The following is a 14,952-nucleotide window of genomic DNA, read 5'->3' on the forward strand; positions in this document are numbered from 1 at the left end:
AAGCTCCTGACCACCTGGGTGGAATGGGCGACCCCGCTGCGCACGACAGGCCCGGCCAGGCAGAATATCGCCACTGACCGGGCCGCCCATGTCATGGAACTCCATGAACTCACAAACGTGCAGTGCAGTGGGGTCGTGCAGGGACCCTGGCACCTAGGTGCCCGAATCCCTCGGTCAAATAAGTGGCTTCTCTCTCTCTCCCTTACCATCTTTCACAAGGTGGAAAAACAACCTAATCACCCACAAATAAATCTGGGAGAAACCATCTCACGATGAATGTGGAGGTTTGTGCGATAAGAATTGAAGCACTGATAGACACACATTATTGCAATTGCTAAAACACGACATGTGTGGGGAATGTACGCAGCCGTGATGCTCTGTCGCACTTGTCTCTCAACCAGCTAGCGCCGCCACAGCGAAGTGCACATATGCCATGTGCGTGTATACAGTATATTCAAGCGATATTGTCTGAATATATGTCCTGCTGTTTCAACATCGCCCAGCTTGGTTTACAGAGGTTTAATAAAGAGCCGCGCGTAGACGCTGGTCGATAGCTTTTAGGACAAGTGTGAGTGGAGCGGGTTAACTGACGTCATCAAAGTGTACCACATACGCAGTGGCACATGCTCGGCTACCCAAGTTGGCCTCGGAGAGGTTCATTGAAAAGCGGCAGATACCTAGTGATCCAAGTTGGCATGAGGTTCTTTAATGAGTGGGCGAGGCACACCAGAGCAAGCTGACGGTGCAGGGGATCGCCACTTGTTGGCGAGGCTTCTCTCAGGCATAGTCGACAGGTACGGTGCAGGGATCGAAGTTCCAGGTTGGCAGGATTTCGAGGGCGCAGCACGCTCCCACCAATTTTGTAATGTGTGGTTTATTAGTTGATCGAGACGGCAGCGCAGCGTCGACAGTCAAACGAGCCAACAGCTTTCCCAGCACGAGAGCCGTTGCGAGCCAAAGCGCTGGACCACATAGAGGTCTGGCAGACTAGAGCTGGACCCACTAGCGTCTCTCTTCGCTACAAGTGTGACATATCCAGTGACCCAACTTGGCGGGACAGAGGCTAGAGGTATCGAGAGATCCTCATACAACCCCCGAAAGGGGTCAAAGTACGCTAAGAATTCTAACCCCAATACATAAAGGGCCTGGTCAACGCGTTTAAATTTTCTTGGCGGTGCGATGGCTCCTTCATTTTTTTTTAATTTCCCCCGACGCCTTGCCCCAAGTTACAGACAGGATTGGGTCAAGAGGGAAGTGATCGTCGTCATGATGGCATCGTGGTCTTTGCATTGTCACAATTTTAGCTTGGGCATCTCGTCACCACGCCTCGTCGTCATGTAGTCGTCGTACAGTCGTCATCATCCCAGTGTTGTCATGTCGTCGCCGTCATGTTGTCCTCGTACCATTCACATCATTCCAGACACTTCATTCCACTGTTGTCTTGTCGTCGTTGTCATACAAGCCTTACTGTTCTATCAACGTCGTATTCTAACCATCGTCGTGAAGCGGCCGTGGTTGTTTAATTACCATCATTTCAGCCTAATCATCCGATTCTTATCAAACTGTGGTCGTCGTCATGCGCGGTTGTCCTCATAAAGTAGTGGTCACGCCATCACTGTCATACACCCGTCATTACCCTATTGTCCTCATTCAATCGTCTTCACAGAGTCGAAGCCATAGAGTCTGAGCGCTGCTGTCATGGGAAAGACTCACTCTGGCGAACGAGTGTCTCAGCAATGTAGGCCGCTCCCAGGCACAGTGTAGTCGCATTAAGCAAAAAATATTGGAAACTTCGCAACGACCACCGGAAATTTTAGATAAGGGTGTAGTAAACAGTATGGTGTGTCGTTGAACAGCTTGAATGCAAATCACATCAAGGGCGACAGCCATCATATAGATTTTAACAGAATTTTTAATTCATCAATATATACGTTTCGCCAATAATCATTCTTTTAGTTTCTTAGATATTTTGTCTTTTTGTTGAAACGCGCTGCTACAATTTATTTTGTGATCATACTTTTCCGTATTATCGACGATAAAAAAGTTACTATTATCTCACGCAATGCGACATTAACGTTACGCAAAGCTTATTTATAGACGACTCACGCGCTATACATGTTTCAGACCACTGCGTTTCACTGCCGGCACTTGAGCAATTGTGCCGCTGTTGTCGTCATCATGTTCTCCTTATGAGCGCGACAGCGTCATGCCGTGGTTTCGGCATCATCTAAACGTACTCATTGTTTACCGCTTTTGTCGTCGTTATCGTAGTCATATAACTATTGTCATCATGCAGTCGTCTCCATGTAGCAATCTTCAGTGTTGCGTTGTCTCAGTGACGCGATTGTAATTTTTATGTCATTGTTGTATATAGCAATCCTTGTCATGCTGTTGCATTCGGAATGTCGATGTTGCCAACCCTTTCGTAGATGCGGTGGTTAACGTCATGATTGTTATGTCATCGGTGTAGTGAGAATGGCCCTGCATTGTCGTCCCGACGTTCTGTTAATGCAGTCACCAGTGTCAACCGTATGATCGCGCGCCGCTCACATCTGCATTCCTTGCGCGGTCACGCAACTCAATCTGACTGCGTAGCACTGCTACTCAATGTGTAAACTATGCCAAGCTATACAGGCACGAAACTGCGCTCATGTAGCTGGAAGAAGGCGACAGCATGGCGTATCATAGCTTAGTTCTAAACTGAAACCCAAAAACGCCTCTGTGACACGTCGTTCCTTACCCACTGCTTTAGCGATTTTATGTAAAATCTCTATTTTAATCATCTGAGAATTACCAGTATTTTTTGTTGAGCGTACTGATCGAGAACGTGTATATTGTTTGGTACCAGAATAAAATGGGCTAGTCTCGTTTAATGGCAAGCTGCTTGCTGGTACTGTTGTCCAGCTGGTGGGGAGTGTTTTAAAAGTGAAGCTTTCAGGGTTTAAAAGGTGGGCGACCTGTCTATTGCAATAAAGAAAATGGGTGTTCGGGTGATAAGCGCTCAGCGCGACATTCAGTGCGTAGCCGTACAATCAAGGTGGCATTAGTTCTCTGATCAAGTTGAGAGATGTAATCGAGTGTTCAAAACTGCGTGATTTACTATGCCAGTGTCCATAGTGAGCAGCTAGCTAAAGCATAAGATATCCAATGTGCACCAATACCTCCCACCTGCACACATACCTACTACTCATTGAGTGGCTTCCTGAAACAGTCGATCACGTGTGGTTCACTTGATATAGAGCCTATTACACTTTGATTTATTTGCCCTACAGAACACAGGCAACGTTATGGAGCAGTATTTAAGAGAACAACGTTCGAGAAACAATTGATAGCATCAGTCACTGTTAACACTTCTTGACGAGCAGACCATCCTGCATCCGCATCGCTCAGATTTCAGAAGCCGGATGAACGACAGCAGTTCTCTTGGCGTGAGCAAACAGCATAGGATATTGTTAGGGCGTATGGCACATGTAGTGTAGGTAAAGATACGCGTATTCTGCGTGAGCTTCCGTAAGAATATGTAGCGCCCTCCTTTCGGCAGCGCGTAGAACCCGGATAGCGCGGGCCCGCATGAAAAAAAAAAAAGACGACGCCTGGCCATGGCACGTGAAGCCACGGCTTCCGTTTCTATTCTGGCGTCGACTCAGGTCAGCCCTGTCTTTACTTCGCTCCTGAGACATAAGCCTGCAAGTGGTCACCTAGGACGAACACAGTGGTTGATCCGGCCGCACCCTCCGCTGAACAGGGCTCATGTGCGCAGAACGTCTCGTGGGTGCAACAGCGCGTCCCACCCTTGTGGCTCCAAACCCGCAGGTTTGGTTTCACCAGATCAAGGAACAGTTCCGCCTCTACCGCATTACCTCGGAAACTACGTGCCACGTCGTCCTCAGTCCTTCTTCCTGATGTTGCCGGCGAGCTCTCTGACGTCCTCTCCGCTCCCACGGGTGCTACACCATATCAGCACCTGAAATACAAGGCGCTGGAGACATTCACGCTGTCGGAACGCTCCCGCCTCCAGCAGCTGCTTAGACAGGAGGACCTTGGCGACCGGCGTCCCTCCCAACTGCTGTGTCGGATGCGACAGCTTCTCGGAGAGCGCGAGAAGCGTTTATATTTATAGGGTTTTCATGTTCTTTCTCATGTCTATTTATTGCTCTTTTCTTTTCAAGGGCTCGTGCAATTTTGGTTCGTCCCTATCCTGTATTGAGTAAGTTTACAGCCCTCTTGTTTTTTCAAGAAGGGATGCCGCGCTGTTTGCCACTGTTAACACAGTCATGGCGAAAGGTTTTGTTGGACCTTTTATTTTTATTTTTCTTCCTCTGTGTTTTCTTGCCTGAGTAATTTCTACCTGCGACCTTGTTTAGATCGCAGGTAGTATCGTTTTTTTCGTACGTGCGTCCTCAACCTCCAAGTTCCTATATATATAGAAGGAAAGTAGGGGTGTTAAGCAGTCAACAGTCTGGTTGGCTACCCTACGCCCGGGGAAGGGAGAGGGAGAAGAGAAAGAAGTGAGAGCGAGAAGGTGGGGCATGGAGACGTGCACGGACCGTACTGCAGAGTCAAAGGCACTTGTACGAATCAGTCGCTCTCAGAAAGCACAAAAGTGCCTTCACTGCCTTCTGAGACAATGATCGGTGGGGACGGTGTTTTAGTATAATCTGTTCACTGAGAGGACAATCATCTAGTTTCCTGAATGCGGCAATCATAGATTGTCATTCTGCTTCAAATTGAGGACAGCGGAGCAATAAGTGGTCAATGTTCGCCTCGCCTCCGCAGATACCACACGCAGGACTGTCAGCAATTCCAATTAGGGTTGAATAAGACAATGGGCCCCTGATGACGATAGCTTGTGCCATTGGAGGCTTGACGACGATGGCTTGACGAATGCCTGATCACAAAACTGAGATCACGGTGATTGAACGACCATGATGACATCACGACGGCGTGGTGACAATGAATGCATGACAACTGTATGACGACCATGGCGTGGCGACAACGGCATGATGACAGTTGCATGACAAACGTGTGGTGAAGACCATGGAAAGAGCACGATGGCATTACGGCCACGAAGAAATATCTAGTGGCCCAAGCTATTAGACAACTTGGGACAATATGTAGTGGTATTTGTAGGGACAAGGATGGCACGACGACAGTAAAATCACGTAGCTTGAGCATCAAGGCAACTCGGAACACTGCGTCGGTGTAAGAGGCTAAAGAGGTATATAGATAGATAAATGCATAGGTGCAATATGGATAGTGTAGGCAATAAATCTGAATCACATTACAAAACAATTCTAGCAGAAACCCTTCGGGGTGCTGTCTAAGTATACGTAAGCTTTGTGCCACTTGTTCATCTCCACGTATCCCAGTCTCATTACCAATGTTATGAAATTTTATACGACGAGTACAAACCCTTACCAACACTTATCAGTCGTTATCAACCTTATCGTACTAGATCCTACTTTTATCAACCCTTATCGGTTGTTATCAACGTGATCGGACTCGATGCGAACCTTATCAATCTTTAATCGGTCGGTATCAACCTTATCGAAACTGATCTAATCTTTATATGTCCTTATAAGTCTTATCGAACATGATATGACTTGTAAACTCTTATCGGTGCTTAATAACCTTGTCAGAATTGCTCCGGCCATTATAAGCCCTTATCGTTCTTTAGCACCTCATCCTACCGCGTCCAACCATTATGAACCAATGATAAGACCCATATAACCCATTATTACTCCTTATCATCATTATCAAATCATTGACTGCTTATCTGTCTGTTAAATAAAAAAACTTATGGGGTTTTACGTGCCAAAACAACCATCTGATTATAAGGCACGCCGTAATCTAAGTACAGTGGTGTTTTCTGCCTTTCGCCTCCATCGAAATCTGTGTTGCATGACGTGAAGCGCAAAAGCCCTCAGAGATCGGTTGCATTTCGGTCTGTGAAGGAACGCCCCAACCGAAGGCGCATTCCGCAACCACCTAAACGCATCGGGGATGTGGCATGTTTGGCAATAAATTTTCGCAAAATTACATTCTTCCTGGTGGCTACAATGCTCCAAGTCAGCTCTACATAAAGTCCTAGAGATGGCTTTTATTCCACCATCACCAAAGCTTTCAAGAAAGCCTTCATAGAAACTGTTCTCCTCTGACATTTGTTTTGTACCGGCGGTACAACACATTCATACGGTTCAGATATGCACCTTCTTCAAGCGTGGAGGCCTTTATTGGACGCTTGCACGTGCTTGCCTGACTTCTCAATGGGTTTTCAGTCACCTTAAATTTCCATCATGCTTTGTTCTCGTTTTGCTGAAGATTCTGCTCTCGTGTAACAGAGAGTATGGCACTCGGCTTCTGCGCGTGGGGTCGTAGGTTAGAAATTCATGACCCCGAACATTTTTAACAGCCGAGCTGTTTAAGCCGGGCGTAATGTGTCTGCTGAATCCAAAAATGTGGGCCGATCCTGGAGTCAGTCCAAGTCCAATGGCACATACCACTGTGAACTACCGAAGCGAGCCTGGATAAGTCTTGCTAAGGATTGTTGGGACCACCGAAGGTTAGTCAGTCATCGATAGGCAATTTATATCCAATCAATAGCTAATTGATAATCGATCAATAGTCAATAAATTCCGGGAAATTATGTGGTTGACTTGGTTTGGCTTAGCCTAGCCCCAATACGTGGCCAATACCTTCCGATAGCCAATCGATAACCAATGAATAGCTAATCGATATTCTATCAATAATTATTAAATTCCGGGAAATGCTGGGTATGACTTGGTAGTCTCTAGCCTAGTCCAAAAGCTAAGATTAGCTAGGTGCCCATCAGCTCCGCTGTCTCTTTAGCATTGCGCATCCAGTGCAAGCTACGCGATTCTTTTTCCTTTCGCATTTATTTTATTTTATGAATCAACTTCTTTCATTAGGCGATTCGTCTTGCGTGACGGACGAATGGGTTTTCCTCGTTGGGTAGGCATGGAAATGCTTATGCATTGAAAATGTATTGCACAAGCTTAAAAAGGGTGCATTCAGTACCCGTGTCTCTATCTCCCGTACATCCTCAGCAGCACGCAAAAGAACGTTTCACGTAGACTACAGCGGCTGAGTCGCCAATGCAGCCTACCCACTTTTTCTGCCACTAGCAGCCACACGAAGTCATGTCATTCTTGCACTACCAATGTCAATAGAATTAAACAACAATATTAAAATATAGGCAAGGTAGAATGTTCGAAATATACCGCAATATCATTACTTACTACAGCCACCAGAGTAAAGGGTACGAGAGATGTTCTAAACAATTTATTTTATTTTACTTTCTCTTCTAAGTTGGTCATCGAAGCATACTGTCTCATCAAGCAGAGACAGCATCTAAACGACCGACGGACATCTGGATCAATGTATTCATTAAATATCTGAAAAAAAATAAGAAGGAATTGCGTCAGTTACCACGTAATATGAAGACACTTGAAATGTCTGGCTTATAAAGGTTGTGAAAACTTGACAATGCACGTCGTATAAAGGTATTGTGACCTGCTAATCTTATTTTTTATTCTAATTCGAAGGTATAGCTAACATCGGCACACTAATTTAAGCTCGCTAGTTGCAGTTTAATTAGTTATAGCTTTATTAGTTGCTTATTTGTGTGATATTTCAATTATTCATTGCTTCTAATAAAGAACCGAATTTTTAAATGCATCTAGCAACTGGTTGAGAAGCCAAAGCTATTGATCACACTATGTTGTGGGAATAGTTATCTTCCTCATCAACTAGCGTATATTAAGTAATATCAGTTACCATAAAATCTAGACTGCCAATTCGACCAGTGGCGCTCATTAAACCCATGAATATATGGGAATATGCATGCATATTTGAAGCTTGCGGGTTTATTTTCCCCGAAGTCTACCTACTCACGCTAACACAAACCAATCAACAAAAGTACTATTAAGCAACTCTAACAGCTGCCTGGTTGTTACAGTAGTACAGCAGCACTCTTTACAGTGTTATGAATTTTATACATTATTTGCTTTGCGGGTATGAATACAAAGCATGTGTTTCTGCAACAATATCCGCAGGTATGCCAGAAACACTGATGAATACGCATCCAAAAGTACTCTCGATGTCACGCTAGACTGTTCTAAAGCACTACACAATAAATTATATTAAAAAAACTTATTTAAGCATTATGAAAAGTGCCTAATGTGATGTTTCAAGTGCGGTTATTTCAATGGGTACGTTTTATACCCATTCCATGCCATCTAGGTCACATGACTCAACCGTGCATTGTTATGACGGGTGTCAAACAAGAACTTACCGCATCTGCAACTGCATCCGTGAGAATCACTGACGCACCTGCGGAAATAGCCCTCAGGACAAGTGTTGCCACGAAGATCTTCGCAGGGGTGTGATGTTTCCGCTGCAACGAATTACGAGAATAGAGAATAAATAATAATATCGCTTTTAAAGGGCAGAGATGGTAAAAGTGATCATTATTGATGATGACAGTGTTAGCCCAAGCAAGGAGTGTAACTTCCTTCCTTCATAGTACTTACAATCATAGCGGCACACCAAATATAAAAATAATATGAGTGAGTAATGCTCCCCGCTATTCAGATTAGAGCTGTTGCTTGCCGTAACAGCTCTAATCAAAATAACATGTATGATTCTAATTTTAGCACACACAGGGAATTCGCTATTGGCTATGAAAGAGTTCATTAGTTTTCTTGCAGACTCATCTGAAGGCATCCTCGCAATGGCTGTCTGGAATACTGTTCCAAATAAATAAAGGCAAAACTCAAGTGCAGCAAAATCATGTATATTGAGCATTACAACATCAGGGGAAATATTAGAGTATTTTGTCCTAATTTCAGATATTCAGCAAAAAATACGAACTCGACAACATCTGTTTTGAAAAAAAGCGATTATTTTCTCAGGACGTGTCTTTCCCTAAGAAAAATAATTTACCTATGGGGCCAAAAGTACACCTTCTTTTTAACGTGCAACTAGTACCACTTGCCGTGCTATGTTGCGTTATCTTTGCTTGCTTCATGTTTCCTGCACTTATCACCCCCGCTGCCCTTTTGCCACAATGACGATGTCTGCTGTGTTTGTCACTGCACTCTCCAATATACTATCTACTCTGCCAATCTAATCTACACCCGCGTAGGCATTGATACACATGCTGGCCTGAGTGTCAATGCCTTTTCTTCATTTAGGCTATCTTCATTAATACCTTTTTTCCCCTTCTGCCTGCGTTTGACGTAACCTCTGCACCTCTGCATAGCGCAACATTTGCAGGGACGCAAATCCGCGGCTGAAATCTGATGATTTGTTCCAGTTCTCTTCCGCGTTTTTATGACGTGTCTATCCAATATACCCTATAGCTACCAGTTATCTTCTATTTCCGTTTTTAGCGAATACAAGATCGTGAAAAATAAGGTTTAGGAGGTCTCTACGCTACTATGCTGTAATCTCGAAATTTAATTTTGCGATGTGCAAGAACATTATGCAAGTGAGAGATCAAAAGTGATGATCAAAACCATCGTGGTCTGGTTGCCAAACAGAACTCCGTTCGACTGCTCCAGGGCAAGCATACCGTGACATCTTGATAGGAACTTCATGAATATTAGCAACTGCGGAATTTCTTATTTAATGTGGTCACATCAGTCAAGAATACCGTGGAAAACACATACCGTAACGGAAAAAGGACAAAATATAATTACGTGTCTGAAACACAATTGTTCAACCTAAAGGCCTCTTTACAGTCCATGAAGTTCTTGATCAGGAACTACTTCACAGACGTGTTTCATAATTTTACACATGTGTCTTTTGCAGGTGAGACATCAACATATTTCAAAAAATAACACCAATAACACTTGTGATTTCATTAAAAGTAGTTCTCGAAATAATATTTGTCGAGTTTACACATTGAATGCGGCAAATGAAGAGGAACTCAAATACATTCGGTATGAAAGGAGGTCTTACAGCAAGTACACGAGCAAGTTCCTTGGAAGCTGAAGCAAGAAAAACTTTGTCCACTGGGGCATTCTGTAGAACACTCAGAAGCACCTGCATTTGAAAACAGAAATAAGTGTTGTTGACAGTACCTCTGCACCTCTGCATAGCGCAAAATTTGCAGGGATGCAAATCCGCGGCTGAAATCTGATGATTTGTTCCAGTTCTCTGCGCGTTTTTATGACGTGTCTATCCAATATACCCTATAGCTACCAGTTGTCTTCTATTTCCGTTTTTAGCGAATACAAGATCGTGAAAAATAAGGTTTAGGAGGTCTCTACGCTACTATGCTGTAATCGCGAAATTGTATATTGCGATATTTTATTTTCAGTGTAAGAAGCAGGTGGGCCTTGTTAGGGTCATTGGACGTGAGCAAACTACGCGCAGCCAATAGGTTTTGCTAGAGGTATCGAACGAGTATAGAGAATTGTTTTTGTTTTTGTGGTAGAACCACTATATATATATATATATATATATATATATATATATATATATAGGTTCGTGGTTATTCGGCTAAATTTGACGTACTCCCTATTGTTTAATTGGTCAAGTATAATCACGTTTCGCACGACACTCCGATAATAAGTAACACAGAAAAACTAACTTTTGCACGCTTAAGTGCAGTGGCTGTATCAATATCGCGCCATTCAAATCAAAGATGAGGGCGCATTCGATGTTTGTCAGTTCTTTCAGCGTCACACACAGTAAAAAGTTCGTGCATTTATGCGAACTAATGTGAGAAGCAAGGCATGCTCAAACTATGCACTTGTAGTAGATGCTTTAAAGTGTGCACCTGTTTCACTTTGAAGGCAGACGCGTTCCAGCGTGTAGCTTAGTCATGATTATAGCTGGAATATTTATGCAGCTATCAATATTTATGGACGGAATTACGCCCGCATATATGGTATTTGGTACGAGGTACAACACTGAAATAATAATATAGATACAGTTTACGAACACTTAAACTTCATTTGTTAGTTTGCGACATGCGGAAAGTAAGCCTCTTTTTATAGTCATATAACAACTGCGTTTTTCTAATGTTCAAATAACGTTTTTCATAGAGAATAAGTGTGCATACAACATTCAGATTAATTGGCGCCGCTTATGTCAAAATGCATGCGGATGGTGCGTCTTTATTTTTTCTGCAAAAGAAGTTTTGGTTCAGACCTGATGTTTTTATTAATGGTTTGAGCTTCACCTATACATTGAGAATCTATTCGTGTAATACCACACAGTAAGCCTCAAGAGTCATGTTTTTTTTTTCCTTCTAATCCTGGTCAGAACTGCGACGAAGGAGGCGTTAGTAATATTGCTTCGTTCGTAGTGTTCATGCACTATTTTCTCAGTTTTCTTTATTTGTATCAACAGTTTTAATATAAACAGCCTCCTGCAGTTCGTAGAAGTAGACTTGAAATTATGCCTACCTCTTCAGCTCTGATGTTTCGGAGAAATTGAGGCACCAACTGATAACACGTTTGCATTATATTATGTCAATAGCTGCAGCTATAAACATACGTTGCTCAATATTGAAGTATATAATTTTTTTTTCAGTCAGGTGGCTACAGCGGTATAAAGGATACTTTTCTGCAACTATGTCTGCGGTCACCTAATATTCATTCGTACACTCTTAGTGGTATTGAAATGTAAGAGGCCGCATTGATACAAAGTATTCGCGTTAATGCTTTAAAAATGACCCATTGGTTTTTCATCACTATACTGCCTAAGGTTACACAAAACTAACTATACAAATATTCATCGCTAATGCAGTACCTAGTTTATAGTCTGCATCTGTGCTTATCACTGGTATTATGAAGCTTAGCGAACAAAAATTACCAGTTCCTTGCGGTTTAATTCAGGCAAAATATACGCTGGTGTGGAATGTTTGACAATTATTACGGCGTTTTCTAATGGAAAAGTAGACTAAGATTGTCTGGGATGACGTGTACGCAGCCTGGAAGGTCGTACAGGGCAATTTATTATCTGTGCCTGCACTCGAATTCGAGCACTTGCCTGCAGGTGTAGTGATAAGGAACCCAAGCAGAATGAAACTGTAGGCAAACAGTGTTCCCTTCATGGCTGGCTGAAAAGTGAGAAAAAATATTAGTTCAGTTCTTTTTTGTGGTGAATTCAATGCCATTGACTGAAACTTTTATTTAACGTAGCTAAAATAGCAGTCACCAAAAATAATCCTAAATATACCGCATTTCCGCCCTCCACACTTCTTTTGAACGCGCTGGCAGGACGTTCTACATGGACTTGAGCAAAACATTAAAATTTTATTATTGGACAGTTCCATTGGAAAGTTAACCTGTATTACTTCAGAATAAAATCCCTAAAGTCATTTCAGTCTGCTCCACAAACCGTATGGCAAATGTTCGATAGAGAAGCATCCCAAAAGCAAAGGCCCCTACGAACGCAATAGCGAAGTCGTAACATAATCTTCACAGATACATGCATCTTTTGGCATATGGCAAAGTCCATATGCCAAAAGGAAGTGCTTAGCGCAGGCTAAGTGTGAACGTTTAGTGTGAACGTAATTGGTTTTACTCACCGCTCTTCAGAAGTCGATGACGGCTACTGCCACATAGAATGCTCTCTTGTCAGTAGTGGCACGGGCACTTCTGCTGGTCCTAGCATATATTTATTGCATTTTTATTTTATCTACAAAGTCTTATCTATATGATTCCCATAAGTGGCAAGCATCCAAGCCCTTTATGAAATAAATGCGCCATTGTTTCTTATCGACTGGCAGGTATATGTTCTGATGTGCCAGGGGCTGATTCCTGTTAATTGCATTGTCTTGTTAAATAGGCCAACGTTACGACAGATAGATACAGCAAGTGCTCCGCCACCTTTATTCCTTTATTGTCTACTTGGAAACATTGCTCAATCTTTTTACATGAGCTGTTAGTAGTACTTCACTGGTACTGTTGTACTTTATGTTTGACGTACTTAGGTGTGTAGTCAGCATTGTCGGAACATGTCCTGTGTTTGTAAAGCATGAATGGAAGCACAGCAGTCATGAATCAACATGGTTCAATCAAATACATTGACTATTTGCGCTATAAATAGTTTCCAAGTGTAGCGTGGATAGAAGCAGTATAATGGGACTTCAAATCATTAATGGAAGAATGGTACTACCTTGTCGAATGAAAAACGAGCTATACATTAACCACAATCTGGATGAAGCTTTCGACCTATTGTATACCCTCGCGGCTTGAACGTTAATGAAAAGTTGTGTGTCTATGTCTTCCTAATTTTTTTAAGTAACACGCCCCATCGTACACCTTCTTGTCCAACAATTCAGCGTATTTAGGGTGATATCGTCAGAAGAGATAAAACCATCCAAAAAGAAAGCCGAATACAAGATGGAATCCAGATTGACATTTACAGAGTTGAATAAAAAGCGTACGTTACCATACATAAAAAATGAGAAGTTGTAGGTTAAGCGGACTGTCAAAGTGTAATGCTCTTGATTAGTGTCTTAGGGTCTGTATTGTATGGAGATGTATGTATCTATAAAGATTACGTTATGACTTCGCTATTGCGTTTGTAGCAGTCTTTCCTTGTGGGATGCTTCTCGATCGAACATTTGCAGTTAAACTGCATTTATTACTCGGTAGCCACTAAACGCATAAGGGTACTAAGAAAGGCAGCGTTTCGGGTCTCGTTGTTGCACTTTCCCGCTCTGTGCCTGCCTGATAATAAGGAAAGATGGCAGTTTTTTTTCACAGAGGCCAATTTCGTCTAATTATGGCCCTTACGTCATCTCTCTCAGGCGAGACAAGCACGAACTTTCTTTATAAGTCGTTGATGAGAAGGGCCAGACTAATCAGACTGTTGGCCCACCGAACTAAACCTTTCAACCTAAACCAACAACGAAATTCCCCGAATCTTTAAAAGAGTCACTAACAATGTGGCTCGATCGGCGAACCAGGCGCCATCGTGGCTGTTCGGCCACGATGGCCGAACGGAGGCACCTTCATCACCTCTGTTTCTGCTTCCGCTGGTCACTTCCACATATACACACACGCCAGCAATTCCTAGGCCACTGAAGTCATTTACTGGACAGCAGGAGACTCTCACCATAGACGCGGTAATCACATGACGAATTATTTCCCTCCCAGAACTTATGTTGGGTTAAAATTTCTATGCGACGCACCGAACTTATCAACGGTATGTTCAGCTAGAAATGGTTCGTATTGGTCAGTCGAAGAGAGCAGTGATTAAGCCGCAACGCGAAGAAGTACAAGACAGGACAAGCGCTGGACTTCCAATTGAACTTCATTGAAATGGTAGGTCCTGACATTCAACCAGCCGCGCATTCGTCAATTATCACCTCGTCCATCTGGGATAGCTGACCGGAACAAAACAATACACCAAATGCGATAGCACTTGTGGTCGAGAACCAAATAAGCTGTACGACGATCACGCGAGTGTTTCAGTGACTTGATCATTATGCAGCAGCCGTTGTTACTAAATATTGTGACTACTAAACCTGTGCTATTACATCAATGAGACTGAATAAAACTGGTTTAACCGTACCTATCTTTAAAAACTTCATGCAACTTTATGTTGGACCGTGCTGACGGAGTTAGCTCCGTCTGCTGTGTCGTTCAGCATGCACCTGCAATTTGTGCCTCTTTTGTGTTTGTGAAAGATGCATGATGTTGTTTTGAATTCGTGGACTTCCAAGAAAACTATTTCAATTCCCAAGTGCGCGCGAAAGGCAGCCTTACAATTTAAAGATAGAATGCGAAAATGCGATCAGACAATGCAACCTATGCGTTCTATTCAAGGTCATTTAAGAGCCCAAGATATCCCTAAAATCATTAGGTGAGAAACGTAGGTAGCCAGGAATAAATTAGGTTTAACTGGAGAAGTTGGAAGCAGTACTCATCTGGCTACAATACAAATATGCAAAAAAATAATTTGGTT

General features: G+C 42.9%; 1 long non-coding RNA gene across 1 annotated transcript; it reads right to left on the minus strand.

The window, feature by feature from the left end:
• Positions 1–6,234: 6,234 nt before the first annotated feature.
• On the minus strand, positions 6,235–10,074 carry LOC125946737 (uncharacterized). Its single transcript, XR_007467834.1, has 3 exons — positions 9,985–10,074; positions 8,315–8,416; positions 6,235–7,415 (listed from the first exon to the last, which is right to left on the minus strand). It is a non-coding gene; the product is annotated as an uncharacterized LOC125946737 (long non-coding RNA).
• Between the last annotated feature and the right edge of the window lie 4,878 nt (positions 10,075–14,952).

This window comes from Dermacentor silvarum, chromosome 7, assembly GCF_013339745.2.
Source record: "Dermacentor silvarum isolate Dsil-2018 chromosome 7, BIME_Dsil_1.4, whole genome shotgun sequence".
Classification (NCBI taxonomy): Eukaryota; Metazoa; Arthropoda; class Arachnida; order Ixodida; family Ixodidae; genus Dermacentor; species Dermacentor silvarum.